The 15591-nt window shown below is 45.2% G+C and overlaps 1 protein-coding gene across 6 annotated transcripts in view; it reads left to right on the forward strand.

The window, feature by feature from the left end:
• Nucleotides 1–1006: 1006 nt before the first annotated feature.
• The window catches only part of LOC147888309 (uncharacterized), a 52663-nt gene continuing 38078 nt past the window's right edge, over nt 1007–15591 (forward strand). The window contains exons 1-3 of one of the 6 annotated variants that reach the window (XM_087393579.1): nt 1007–1229; nt 4810–4878; nt 5128–5183. The gene's annotated coding sequence lies outside the window, so the exon portion shown is untranslated. Of the gene's footprint in view, nt 1230–3781; nt 3833–4809; nt 4879–5127; nt 5184–8181; nt 8213–15591 lie in introns of those variants that run through there. The other 5 variants (XM_087393580.1, XM_087393581.1, XM_087393578.1 and 2 more) reach the window with 5 other exon arrangements.

Here is a 15591-nt window from a genome sequence, read left to right on the forward strand (position 1 = left end):
TTCTCCAACCTCTTCCGATTCTTCGCTCATGGCCACGAGGCCATGGCTGCCAAGCTTCAACAAGCTTCAAGCAAATGTTGTGTGTCCGCTGGCATCGAGGCCAATCACCTTGGAGCTGCTGAGCTTTGGCGGTGGCTACTACGGAGGGGGTGGGGAGCAGGATGACGAGAGAGAGAAACCCATGATGAAACTAGTAGTTACTTGGGTTGGGAGAGACGTTTCTCCAAGGTCCCCGCCTTTGAAGTGCAGCTTTTGCATGAAATATACCCTGCATGGTCTCGTCCTAGGTTTCACAGTCGTCTTGCAGAACAGCTTGTCCAATGCATCGAACATCACGTTCTTCATCTCTTCTTGAGCTCCATCCAAACAATGTTTGCCATTTTCCTTTATTGAACCTTGTAAGGGATACCCACATGTCCACATATCATTCCTCTGCTCTAATCCACGGAGAAATTTACTCGTGCTTGTTTTTGAACATGTCTATGAAGTATCTAGCTTTGTCTCTAGGTTGCCATTCCCTAGCAGTGATTTCTTAGCTCGAAATAGGACACGCTAATATGCAAAGTTCTTTGTTTTCTGCGTGTCCAGGGTAGTGGAAGCTTGAAACTGGTGCAATCAAAAGTAGCTTTTGTTTTTAAAGGTTTTACACTAAGAAAAGAGCTCACCTCTGTGCTTTTAGTCGACCCCACTTAATTCGCAGCATCCAAGTATGTTTATATAACACTCTGAAAATCATTTTTTTGGGATAAAAGTTGAAATCAATGGAGACAGTTTTTACGCTTTTTCAAGGTTGAGATTAATTCAAATCAATCTCGATCAAGGGTGAGATTAATTCAAATCAATTTGGATCAAGGGCTAAGCAATCTCGATCAAGGGCTCATATTGATGACACGTGGTTGAAGGAGGTGGGAGAACACCAAAACATGGCTTTAGGCTCTCGGCCCAATCATTTTCCTCTATAACAAGCCTTGCCAAAACACACAACACAACGGCGGATACACAAGAGACACGCCATGTCTGCACTCTTTTCCTCGTCATCTCTGCACTCTCCTCATATTCTGTTGCGACCCCAACCAGTGACTCCGGACCCCTCTTCTTGTGCCAACTTTGCCAACTTCCGGACTTTCTTCTCGTGCCAACTTTGCCAACTTCCGGACCGCAACCAGTGACTCTCTTCTTGTGCCGCGACACCAGTTGCCTCTCCTTTCCAGCTCTTTCGGCTTCTCAAGGTATTCTTGCCCCACAGCGTCTTAATATTGCAATCGTCCTCAACGGCCTATCCTTTACATACTGTCAGATGTATTTTACTTTCATATTTAGAGTTATGAGCGGATCATTTCGGCACGAGAGTGCATGATACTTTGATCAGTCGCTTGTTTGGAATAGTTTGTGTGCTAGGACACCTCAACTACTGTAACGGTTGAAAATCTCCATTAGAACCCGAGAGATCGACCAGAAACAAACAAGGCGAAGAGGTTGCTTTTCTTGGGGGAGGGTGGTTTCGGATGCGACGAGCAGGCATGCATGGACGCTTTCGAAAGTAGCCTGAGACACTCTGGCAAGAGCATGCGGCGACGCTGGCTATAGGAAAGGGAGACCCTGCAGAGCTCTTCCAGAGATTTTGACTCCGGAATTTTAAAAAAGAACGAGGAGGACGGGAAAGGAAACTATAAACGTTTGACCTCAGTATAAGGAGGACTTTTTTCTTCCAACAGGTTCTTCACATAAGCTAAATTCACCATTGGCATCTATCTTTCGCCACTCAAGGAATTTATGTGTGTACGGAGGAGGAAGCAATGATAGGGGAAGAGAGCGAGGGATGAATGGCCCAAAATGGAGAAGCTGGGAGGGAGAACTAGCTGGCTGTGCAAAACAGCCAGCCCAGGCTTCCCAAAACCCCAAAACCCCAATCTACCACAGAGGGAGAACTAGTTCTGATAGACTTTTGGTAGACTACAAAAGAAGAATAAGCATAGTCTTTGCTGATTGAATTCAGGAAACTTAGAAGTAATTTTCCAAAACTCCTTGATAAACGTATTTAGAGGCTTGCCACCCTTATTCAGGGGTTGGAGCTTTTGAAAGTTATCAAACTCATTAGGCTCCCATAAAAATTATGCCGTGAAGGCTTGATAGAATGCTGCCTAAGTCGTGGGCACAAAGGGCTTTGCCTTCAAATCTTGCCACCACAAGAAGGCCTTCTCTCAGAGATACATCTCCATAAGGGTAGCACGAATACGATTCGGGGCCCAAAGAACCTTAGAATTTGAAGTTTTGGTCCCTCTAGAGGGGGCAAGGGGCAAATGAGCTCTAAGCTGGTCATTGGTGTTGACCAACTAGGGCTTAGGGGCAAATTAAAGCACCTAAAACGTGGGCTGCCAAGTGGCAAGCCCATGCAAGGGAATTTGGAAAGGATGGCCCTAGAAGGCCGGCGCAATAGGATCACGTACGGGATATCTCGGGCTCTTTTGCACGGACAAACGGAGTAGCTTTTGTTGTTCGACCCCATAGAAGGGGGATAAGAGGAGCTAGAGCACTCCTGCTCAAGTACAAAGACACAAAGTGGCCCCAAAGCCTTGGTGCCCCTTTCGGTATTTCTTTATTAATTGAAGATTCCCACAAGTAGATTACACAATGAGTACCAACTCACTTGCATTTAGTGTTCATCCCTCTCTCACTAGGCATCAGTATCACAAGCACTAACCTTGCGGGGCTCTGCTCTCACACCCATGTGACCATAGGCATCCATACTCAGTGCAAACACTTGCATTTGAACCGGGAGCTGTTACTTGCAACCCAAACAAGGCAACCCACTCCCCAAACAATCACAAGTGCCCGTTGACTCACTAGAGTACCCAAACAATGGGTGAAAGCATAATTGAAATGCCCATGGTGCTTAGAAGCAAGAACAACCACTGCAAGAATTCATTGTGATAAGCAAGTCTCTTCAAAAACCAACCCAATGCTCATGAACAAACACATGAGAGCATGTGCGAAGCCTTTACCAGCCTAGAGTTCAACCCAAGCTCTTCCATGGGCAAACGGAGTAGCTTTTGTTGTTCGACCCCATAGAAGGGGGATAAGAGGAGCTAGAGCGCTCCTGCTCAAGTACAAAGACACAAAGTGGCCCCAAAGCCTTGGTGCCCCTTTCGGTATTTCTTTATTAATTGAAGATTCCCACAAGTAGATTACACAATGAGTACCAACTCACTTGCATTCAGTGTTCATCCCTCTCTCACTAGGCATCAGTATCACAAGCACTAGCCTTGCGGGGCTCTGCTCTCACACCCATGTGACCATAGGCATCCATACTTAGTGCAAACACCTGCATTTGAACCAGGAGCTGTTACTTGCAAGGCAACCCACTCCCCAAACAATCACAAGTGCCCATTGACTCACTAGAGTACCCAAACAATGGGTGAAAGCATAATTGAAATGCCCATGGTGCTTAGAATGCCAAGCAAGTCTCTTCAAAAACCAACCCAATGCTGATGAACAAACACAAGAGAGCATGTGTGAACCCTTTACCAGCCTAGAGTTCACCCCAAGCTCTTCCATGGGCCAATGTACAACTCCCTGCTAGTTTTCGGTTCACATGGCCACATAATTAGCTACACCAAGCACCCTTGACCCAAATGCCTGTACACGCAGCCCAAAGTCTCTACAAATAGCTCACATGAGCTGAGTAATAGGCCAACACCACAGATTTGTGTGGAAGAATTCAGCTTTTGTCAAGAAAACCACAAGAATGCATTCAGCAACAGCCAAGAGCATCGTGCACAAGCCTACTATAGCAGCGAACAGCTGAATCGTACGGCAAGCTGTACCCATTGCCGTACGATTCCGTACCTCCAGCAGCAGTTAATAGATGTGTACGGCCGTACATGGCTTCTAGATCTGTATTCGGAGTGTTTGCTGAGTGTTTTAATGTGAAGGCTTTTGGCTGGTTAGTGTATTACCATCCTCTAGTTGGCCTTGAGGCTGGTTTCATGATGCACCAGGTTGTTGCCAAAGTGGTAGCATGAGGCGATGTACCAGGATGTGGTTTACCATCAATGCTCTCCTCAGTAGAGGAACTTGTGCTGATTACTCTTTAACACTAGGGCAATTTGTTGCTTTGCTGAATATCTAGTCTAACTTGACCACCCAGGTGTCTCGCTGTCTGCCCTTGGGGAATCCAATGGAAGCTAAGGTCGGCGCCCCACACTTGGAGCTCCTTAGAGCTTGTGCTAAACCAACTTTTGGATTCCAGTTGATCTTGGCTCCGGAAGCCAATACACCTCCAAGGACAGCCGAACTCTCTCTAGACTCTTGGATGAGCCCTCCATGAACGTGGCTGTATCATCTGCAAAACTTGAGTCCAGCAACTCCTCCTATCAAATTGCGAGGCGCATTCCCACCAGGCCAGCAGCCTATGATCAGAGGAAATACCCCTGCGCTTGTGCCAAAAAAAGAAAGAGGAAGGGGTATAGAGGGCAGCCATGTTGCACAGAGGGTCCAAAAAGCCCAACCTCTGCATGTGCCCTCCGAGAGAGCGATGACTTGGCTTCCTACTTGCCTGTTCAGATAGTAAAAACATCGAGGTGGTACTAGGGCTAAGGTGTGCATTCTGAGCCCCTTTCGGTGATTTTGCAGTGTCTTGGCATTGATTACAACCTTATTCACTGGATGTGTGGATGCTATAGGAACATACCCTAGAGACATGGCATTCAATGCTGAAAACTATATTGTTAACTCCGGATTTCCTTTGACAAAAGATTTGTCATTGATCTTAAAAGGAAAATTAACAAAGTACACATCTGGTGCCTGCAGGCCTCTATAGACCAAAAGGACCTTGATAATGCATATGTACAGCTCACTTTGATGATGTGATGCAATCAAGTAAGTAGTAAGGGAAGAATGTATCTACATTTGATAGCCTAGAACTAGATGCTGATTGGATTTGTGACATGGATGAGTGACTGATGTCAATTTTTGAGAAACTATATTAGATCTCGATTTTTCTTGAAGATAATCACAGTATTATAGTGATGTTCTGTGGAATGTCTGGGAGAATGTCATTGGTTTTGTTAGCATAAAGATTATTTGTGGCTCTTTTGAGCCATTTTCTGGTGGGGTTCTGTGGCACAGAAGTTTGGAGCATACAATAAACAAGGGAAGCTTGTTCTGGTGATCCAAATAAAGAGGTATTCGCGTGGATCCACTTTAGAAATACGAGTATATTTTCAGTGGGTATTCCATCTCTGATAAAACTATACTTCAATTAGCTAAGACCATTCTGAGTATCAAAGTCAAGTTTTAAGTCAAGAGCTGGTGATATGCACATGAGATCCTCTATTATCAATTGTGATTTGAAGCTATAATTTGAACCATTTGAATATTTCACGGAAATAATTTGCATGTGAGAAACAAAAATGTAAGAAGTCAGGTAATATCAACTGAGAGTAGCGTTTAGAAAGTAATCACACCCCCAAATTAGGTGTGAATGAGTCCCACTTGAACCTAGTTACCTGGTATATTTCTATGGTGTTGCATCACTGGAATGGGAGATAGAGTGGAAAGTTGTTGGGCTCTTGACGAGGAGTCTAGAACCCTAATGCACAGGGCTCTTGATATATAATATGTACATGCTTGAAATGGTCCCACGTGCAAGACTTATTAAAATCGGAACGGAGAAAGCATTCCAAATGTAGATTGCCAAAATGTATCTCAAAGCCCTTTAAATTTCTTGAAATTGAACAGCCATGGAAAGTGAAATAAACTTCAACAATATAAAAAATTTAAGTACTGCAAAAGGGATAGGGTTTAGCGATTCCGATGCTGGATCTGGTGTGAATAAGGACCATCCCCTACCAGACATGAATTTCATATATTTCTTATATTACCATGCTGTTTAGGTTAAGGTAATTTCAGATTCTGGACAGAGCCAAATTAATCTAGAGGACCTATCACATTTAAGGTCGGAATATACAATGATTCTCCTTGAAAACAGGAGTTAGCAACTGGATAATAATATAGAAGCTCTATTTAAACCCCGCTGATGTTCAGGACTCCAAAATCTTTCAACTGGAATGAAATTTTATTAAAGACCCAGAGCCGGGATAAGATGATCAGACAAGGCACCAGTCCATCCATATAGAACCATCTATTAACCCAAACTCCTCCAGACTATCAAACAGTGATAGGAAAATGCCAGATGAAGCCCAAAAGTCAATCACAATTCCAGGAGGTGAAGTCATAAGTAGTGCATGATTTCTTAAGAGCAAATCATCAACCCTGAGAGTGACTTGGAGGTGAATCCAGATTCAGATGCAAATTGCAGAAGAAGATGAACACTTTAGCTTGTGATTGGAGACTTGAATTGGCTGCAAAAGCTCTGGGTTGTACCTGAGTTCAGCAAACTGGCTCTAGGTGGCTTCCTTATGGCTGGATTTCAATTTGCAGCTGCATGGAAGAGGTGGACATCAGCAAGTCTAATTGTCTATATATTTTTCTTAACTAAAACCTGTTAGGTTAGGCTGATTGTTCTTAGCAATACTAATTAAAGCTAAATATTTTTCTTTGCTTTTTAGCTTTTCCTCCTTCTAACTCCATGTTCTCGCTCTTCTTCCTCATCTAGTTGGTTCCTTTTAGGACCTGTTGCTACAGCTACGATTTCTCCTAGGGACAGTTTGTGTACACCTCACATTGATTTGCTGAACCCACAGCATCCTGCTAGCATCAGTCATCCCAAAACTCCTCAGTCCATACAATCATTTAATTAAGATCAACCCTAGAACACTAAGACTGACCAGGCTGAGTTTGGCTGCCCTCTTCGGGTATTTGGCAAGAGGGAGGGACCAAGTCCTGAAGATCCAAGCGAGTGGTTAGTCTATCTTGTAGGTTGGAGAGACCACCTTGATGGGGAAAGCATGTCACACGTATATTAACAAAGTCACCATGCCCTAGGTAAACTCACGTTGAGAATACGTCGCATCTTGGCTACTATCCTAAGAGAGCACTGCCATATTCTTGGAGTCACTAGACAACTCCATAGTCAGTGAGCTCTCATCTCGAGGTCCTCGGCATCACAACAGTGACAAACCCTGTGCACCCTCATATGTGGTCCTATGGGTAGGCCTCCATGAGCTACCAAATAGAAAAAATAAAAAATCTTCCTCGGGCGCAGGCTATTAGGATCTCATGTGACATTGCTACTCAAGCCAATGTCATTCCTGTGAGGGGATCCAACCTGATGTGTCAATCTGAACTCGTCTATCAATGTGGGTGGTGTAGGAAAAGGGGATATCTGGCACCTGATGCTGAGTGCCGTATCCTAGATGTTAGAACGACTCAGCTTGATTCCACTGTACCTCGTGCAAGGGTTCGCCCTCCCATGACTAGAGGCACCACCTAGAGTGGTGGTGTTTATATAAAACAGGTCTGGGGTTGATGGTCCAGTTCCACCCCAACTTGCCACCAACTCTTATCCTCCACTACTCCAATGAATTTGAGACCTCATCGCCCCCTAGGTAATTATCCCCACGCACTGGCTACCCACTCGAGCCGATGCTCAAGAATAGGTTTGTCATGCTTTTGTTGTAGATAGAAGACTCTGGGAGGAACTCTTGTCTTGGAGAATTGCCCAAACTAGTGCAAAGGTTCAGTGAACATCTAGGGCCCTACCCATGTGGTAATGTCTAGTTGCAAGCCTAAAATAGGGAGGCTAAGTCCCGCAGCCTGGCTCGTTATGGGCCAAGTCTATAGGGATGAGGCTAATTACTGTTGGGCATTGGCTGATGGGCCAGTATGATAAATTGGGAACTATTTAATGAGAAGGACGTGCTAATATTTTAGAGGTCAGACAATGCCCTTATATCTTCCACCTAGGGCCTGGCCTGTAGCATTCACCTGAGACAAAAAATTGAGGAGTTGAAACACACTTACTGCTACCGGCAGCGCAGTGTAGCCCCTCGGTTTCAGTTGTTCTGATCCTTGGATGTCACTATGCATGGTTTTTTCATAAGGCCTGTCTTCAAAACTGAGCTACACTGTTATCAGGCAGATGATAATATTACACAGTACTTATAGCCAACTTTCCAATTTCACAAGTGATTAAAATCGCAACTGTATTCTATTGAGTTAGACTCCAATTTCATTTCATACTTATATTCCTGATGGGAGTTCAAATGGCAGCCAAAGACCAGCATATCCTCAGGCGATCAAAGTTTGCCTGGTAAAGAATTTTCATCATTGTTTCATTGATATTAGGATTTTGAAAGGGACTCAAACAAAACTAGTTTTGCAAAAATACTATGTCTTGTGGTTCAGAATAGTTCTCCTTCTTCATGTTCTTAATGGAAAGTTTAATGCTGTTACTTACTACACAGCTTACTGGTCTTCTATTACGTTTGGTTTGAATAGATATATTAATCTCAGCATGCCCACACTTCATAAGACATGTGCATCCTTTTTGTTACTTTTGCAAGCTTGAAGTTTAGAATAGGTTTTGTGTGAAGTGATTCTTTCTAATAATTAGATCTATTTCTCATTAATTCAGGCTTTTAAAAAGAATTGAAGCAAAGGGAAGGTGTTTGGGCATGTGTCCATTGGGAGACAGTAGGCCCTATAAAGATATAAACTCTGCAAGGATGTTTTCTACCCTGACACTTCACCTTGCACCGAGCTGTCCTGGATTTCCTTATCGTTTGATGACCTTTCATTAGCATGAGCTCCCCCTTCTACTTGTATCTCTGTGAGAGTTTGTGTCAAGCTCTCTGTTATTGCTCGTAGAGCTATGATTAAGGGAAACATCAAGATGTGGAGGGCTTGAAAGGCGCCATCTCGTCTTCTGCCCACCATCGATGGAACTACGGCAACCACAACTGAAAGCTCCGCCCGTATACACCCTCCATGGAAAGGTAAGTATGTGTTGCTATCATCCAGCGAGATCGTTCGATTCTAAACTGGACTAGCATGTGAAAGTTGCTGGTTTGGATAAGCTGCTCCAGCTGCATAGAATTCTGCAGTATTTCGACCTAGCTGTGGACAAGTTTTATGTGGGTGATAGATGCAGAGGTAATACGACCCCAGAGCTCCTGAGGATCTTGACCTGCAAGCAAACACAAGAATAACAAGAAAAGTGAGGATCTGAGCAAACTGCTCACCACCCAACCACAACATCTACGAGAAGTGATCTCGAATCAAGAGATGTCCCCTCCGAGCTATGAGCTGAGCTATTGGTACAAACTCCCAAACCAACCTGTTGTCCCATACCACCAGGCGGCGCTTGGAGGCCTGGGATCTGCTGCTGGGCCTTGGGCTATGCTAGGATGCAGGCGTGCGTCCACGACACGATCGAGGATCCAGACCTTGCACGAGAGAGCTAGACTTGCTCTGAAAACTGAACCCTTGGGTCCCTTTTATAGACTCGGGGCCAATGTGCCAAAAATAGCAGAGATCCCGATCTGGTTCGTACCCTTGCCAATGAACCTGAGAATCAAACCTGCCTAGCCCTAAGCCTCCCTAGGCTAAGTGAGCTAGTCTTGTGTACCTCTGTACACGTCAAATACCCATCCGTGCACATGACATACTTCCCCTCCTCTAAGAACTCACTCCCGAGTTCGTAAGAAAACTTGGAAATGCCCTCTGGAGGTTAGGTAATGTCTCCCATGTTGCGTCCTCCTCAACATGATGCTTCCACCTGATCTTGTATTCCGTGATAGTTCTATTCTTGATGTGTCTTTCACGAGATTCAAGAATACTCTTAGGTTCGTATGAAACAAAAGTCAAATCAGTAATTTCTATTATTTCTTGAGGAGAAACAAGCTGATCATCAGCACCCAGTAACTCTTTCAGTCTACTGACATGAAAACTTGGATGTACTTTAATATCAGGAGGCAACTCTAGTTTATATGCAACTGGTCCAATTCTTTCAATAATCTTGAACGGACCGGGGCTAATTTCAGTACCAGACCAGTACTTAAAACTCTTGGATTCCTTGGGAATACGTAAATATACCATCATTCCATCAGAATACTCACTAGATGAACGATGTCTATTAGCATAAAATCTATCCCAATCGTGGGCACTTCTAATAGACTCCTTGGCAACATTTCTTGCATGTCCTGCAAGGATGTCCTTGCAGCATCATTGTTTATTCCCGTACATAAGCATAAAAGGACTGTAACCCGTACTTGAATGCTTTGCGCTGTTATAAGCAAATTCTATCATGGGGAGATAGTCTTCCCATGAAGAGTGTCTCTTAGAAACATATGCACGAAGCATATCTTCAACCAACTGGTTAACCTTTTCTGTACTGCCATCGGATTGTGCATGATTTGAGGAACTCATACTTAGAGTAGTTTCTAACTTCTCTAAAATAAATTTTCAAAAACCTACTTGTAAACCCGGTCACTAATATGTCTGTAGGCAACCCATATAACTTAAACAATTGGTCCACAAACTAGTGAGCCAATAGTTGATACAGTCAATCTAGTAGGTAAGAATCTAGCCATCTTTGTCAGACGGTCAACTATGACCCAAATGGACTCATGACCCTTGCGCGTTCTAGGCAAACCCGTAATAAAGTCCATTGAAATACTTTCCCATTTATTACTAGGGATTTGCAATGGCTGTAATAAACCCGTACTTCTAAGACGTTCTGCCTTAGTGACCTGACAAACATGGCAACCTACTGCATAGCTTTCAACAAATGCACGCATCTTAGGCCAATAAAAGGTATGTTTCACAAGAGACAGAGTCCTATGTACCCTTGGATGTCCATCGCGAGGAGCATCATGACACTCCTTGAGAATCTTGGATCGAAGATCCGAAACATCCGGTACACATATCTTTTCATTCCAGAATAGCAAACCGTTCCTAATCATCCACTAACCTCCTGTCGCCTGTATTGTATGTGGCACAATCCCTGAGTTGTGGTCAACCATGGAGCTCCCATCTTGGACTTTTTGCCAAAAAGAACTGAAATGACTATCAGTTCCGCAAAGCCCTCTCAAGGATTGAAATAGGTCTGAGGATATTTCTGTAATTGGCATTGCATTTACAAACATGACCCGACTTAAGGCATGTGCCACACTATTCAAGGAACCCTTTCGATAACATGTTTCAAAATCAAAATGTTGCATTAACTGTGCCCATCTAGCCTTTCTTCCCCTTAATTCCGACCCATCACACACATACTTGATTGACTGATGATTGCTAATACAAGAAACTTTCAGCCATACAAGCAGTGTTTCCAAACCTTTAGAGTGCATACAGTTCTTTTTCTATGTGGGCCAACAATATTGAGTGTCATCTAGCTTATTACTTTCAAAAGCTACAGGTTTGCCATCTTGGAATAAAGCTACCCCAATCGCAAAGTCGCTCGGATCGGCCTCTAAAACAATAGGCGTTGCTCATTCCAAGATATAGGCTGGTTAGACCTGTGTCCACGACCTTTCAACATGCTGGTCAAGGGTACTGCGATTCGAGAGTAATCACGTACGGACTTCCTTAGAAAGACCGTAAATCCTAGGAAAGAACGAAGTTGTTTCACTGCCTGAGGTATGAAACCTTTTAAGTCAATGCTGATACCTTCTGAAGAAATCTTGTGTCCTGAGTAAATGGTCTCCTTCATGAAGAAGTCACATTTACTCATCTTAGCATATAGCTTATGTTGTCTTAATAGAATTAAGACAATCGTGAGGTGTCCAATGTGGTCCTCTAACGATCGGCTATATACCAAGATGTCATCTAAGAACACCACAACGAATTTGCCCAAATAATCTTGGAACAAATCGTCCATCATTTGCTGGAAAGTAGCAGGAACATTGGTCAACCCAAAAGGCAATACGAGAAATTCGTAGTGACCATACCTAGTACAAAAAGCGGTTGTGTCTATGTGTTTCGCATAGACACGGATTTGGTGGTAACCGGCCAACCGGTCTATCAAATCATCCGGCGAGAAAGAGGATATTTATTCTTAATTGTCACCTTATTTAATTGTTTGTAATCAGCACACATTCTCCATGAACCATCCTCCTTTTTCAAAAGGACAAGTGCACCCCAGGGTGATTTACTTGGACGAATATAACCCATGTTAAGATAATCCTGAAGCTGCAAAGCTAACTCATCCTTCTCAAGATGGCTCATCCTATAAGGTGGAATACTAATAGGTTGAGCCCCACGAACTAAATCTATGCGATGATCTACTGCCCTTTCTGGAGGTAAACCTTTCAGGAGTTGTGCAGGGAATACATCCACAAAATCATCTAACAACGTTCCCAATTCTCGGTGTTCAAACGCGCTTAAATCATTTTTGTTATTAACTGAAACAACAAATGAAGAAAGCAGAATCAAAACACACTGATACACATCATAATGAGAAGTGTTTAAGATATTCCGAAGTTGCATCGCAGATACAATAGGTCTCTAAGAAGAGGGAATATCATCACATTTAATAGAAACTTGGGTGTCCTCCTCCAAAAAAGAGAGAGTATGATCTTTCCATCCGATCTGAATATCGGGGGTTTTATTCGGATGATCAAGTCCACATGTTCCAAGTGCATAACATAGCACATAAGAGTTTCTGTGTAGTCTTGAATCCGGAGAGAAATCTTGCGATCCCAAAACTGCTTCCTAGCGAGAAGCTGCACCTCGTAGGTGTCATGGACAGCCCCAACTGTTGCAAAAGTTTGTAATTCACAAAATTGTGTGAGCTGACCGGGTCAAAGAGAATGTGAACGAATTATTAAAAGTGCAATTACATGAAAGTGGGCAGGTAATGACATTTACAGAGATACCTGTCATCGAGGCTTGGTCAGCTCCCTTAGCTTTGTTTCCTTGGCCTGCTTGGAGCTTTGGTGCATGTGCCTGTGTCTGGGTCTTGCACTTAGGACGATCGTTCGTTCAGCCTGTCATGATTGTTCGTGGAGCATGGTTCAGACTTAGTGGTACATAGACTCTCACCCATGTCTTCTTACTCTGGGTGCTTGGAGACTGTGGCTTTATGGGGATTTTCCCATAAGTTCTTGCAATGGGATCCTGCGGTGTTGGAGTGGCTCGATGAAGAGCAACGAGAGAAGAGCCTCCCCTTCTGTGGTGTCACATGCACCCCTGCACTTGGATGCAATGTAACACATTGGCTACATCGACAAGTGCATAATAGTTCCCTAATAGGAGATTTTGTCGTATGCTGTGACCCCTTTGTGAGCCCTTGTCTAGGGATAGTTAGACACGAGCTACGTAAGTCGGTCTCTAAGCCTTAGGTCAAGTCAGACATGCGCACCCCTGCCCTTCCCTCATCCCCCTTGTGTACATGCCCCCCCCCCCCCCCAACCCCCCTGGTGCGCATGCGCATGCGCACCCGCCCACCCCCACCCCCCCTTGCGCGCATCCCCCCCAACCCCCCCTTGCACCCCCCCCCCCCGCCCCAAAACACCCCCCCTTGTGCGCATGCTCCCCCGCACCCCATCCCCCATTGCCGCCGCCCCCCCCCTTCCCTCATTCCCCGCTCCCCCTTCCCTCATCCCCCCTTGTGTGCATGCACCCCCCCCCCCCTTCCCTCATTCCCCCCTCCCCCTTCCCTCACCCCCTCTTGTGCGCATGCCCCCCTCCCCCTTCCCTCATCCCCCCATGCGCACACCCCCCCCCCCCCCTTCCCTCGTGGGCATCCTCCCCCCCATATCCCTTGCGCCCATGCGGCCCCCCCTCTTTCCCTCATCCCCCCTTGTGCGCATCCTCCCCCCCATCCCCCCTTGCACCTCACTCTTGTTCACAGGTACCAACAGTAGGTAGGTAGTGTTTCCATCTTAGGTTGGGTTAGGTCTAGGTCATAGCTTAGGATAGGAGCCCCAAAGGATGACCAGTGGACCAGAGGGAAGCCAGCAAGGCAGCCTGCAAAGGCTGCCCACAAAGCTCCTTGGCAAATGAGCCAGGGAAGGGCTTTTATAGGTCAATGGGGCCAGCAACCAGTTGGCTACAGCCAGGCTGGTTGTCTGACTCCCCAGCCCCTATAAAAAGGCCTTTGCTGCCCTCTCAGTTCTCATTCAGTCCTCCCTCCAGCAGCACTCCTACAGCTCCACTCCAGCCCCTTCTGAACAGGCCGACACCTCCAGAACTTGGCCTTTGACCAGCCTCAGCTCTTGGCTTCAGTTCAGCCCTCTTGGAAGGTGTTCACGCAGCGCATTAGATGGGGAGTCGGATCAGCAAACCGAGTAAGGTTTGGGGTTCTGTTTCAGCAGCTCTTTTCAGTTATCTTGTACAGTTTGCGGAGCTCACTTCTCAGTTCAGCCCTCTTGGAAGGTGTTCACGCAGCGCATTAGATGGGGAGTCGGATCAGCAAACCGAGTAAGGTACTATCACTCCTAGCTTTCACTCTCTAACTCACGTAGTAACCCTGCATTCCGGTGGACAGCACAAGCCTCTTGCTTGCCTTGCAGAAGTGCCCTACATTGTCAGTGTGTACAGCATCAAGGTCTTGGTATGGGTTGGCGTTGCCTCTCAGGTCTTTGGGTCTGATATACGTGTGCATAGTGTACTCTTCAGAAGCAGTAGTTGTCTCAATTACTGTGCGCTATGTTTATCAGACCTACTTCTTTGCCATTCGCTGCACCCATTCTTTTTGTGGCAAAGAAGGATAAGTCTGCACGATTATGTGTCGACTAGCGAGCACTCAACAAGCTTACAGTAAGTAACTGATGGGATATCTCAAGGTGTATGCCCCAGGCACACCCTGGGTTCTATGTGTGTGTGCTAGAGGCACAGTTAGGTGCCCATAAGCACTGTTAGGTGGTGGTAGATGCCACATAGGATGATTGAGAGATTCTAGGAGCTGATTGAGGAGATGATTGTGGAGCTTGGTGGCTCATGTAGAGGTGCCTACATATGGACCTCACCTTTCTTCATTCCATAAGCAAGCAAGCATTCTCTCATTTCGTGTTCAGCTTCATGCTTTCCTTGCACTTCTTCAACATGGTATCAGAGCACTATGATCCTCCTTGAGCCCATTTATGCCATGTCATCTTCTTCTTCTTCTTCACCTTCCTCTCCATTTTGCCCCTTTCTGCCCAACCACTTGGAGGGCTGAGTTCTCTACCTACAAAGCAACCATTCCCAGGGTCCTTCTGGCTGGAGAGACCCTTCATATGGGCGAACTTCCACGTCAGAGGAATTAGACAATGGTGCCCACGAAACCGCGCAACAGTCGTCTTCTTCTCGACGCCATTTCGTTCAATTCGACTTGCTGGAGCAGCCATTCCAAAATTCCTCTGAGCCAAGCTTGCACAACAGTATGAGCTAGCTCCTGTCCAGATTTGAAGGGAAATGGTTCACCAGGGAGGGAGGAACAGCCGAAAAACCAGTCGACTTTCAAGCTGTTGGCTATGGCGACGTGACGCGGCATTTCACCTCTCTTCTTCAGTGGCTCTTCTCTGGTATACCAGCTTTATTTCTACCTAGAAAGCCTTCTTTTCTTTGCTTTGAAGAGTGAGATACAAGCCCTCCAAGTTCAGGCCTGTGTTTTGGACAGTTTTGACAATGTTGTGAGTTTGATGCTACATTAGATGCTACTTTAGCATTTCTGATGTTTTAAAGTGTTGAATAGCATGAGTACAA

Source organism: Dipteris shenzhenensis, chromosome 22 (assembly GCF_047967505.1).
Source record: "Dipteris shenzhenensis isolate YYH24624 ecotype China chromosome 22, Dip_SZ_1.0, whole genome shotgun sequence".
NCBI lineage: Eukaryota > Viridiplantae > Streptophyta > Polypodiopsida > Gleicheniales > Dipteridaceae > Dipteris > Dipteris shenzhenensis.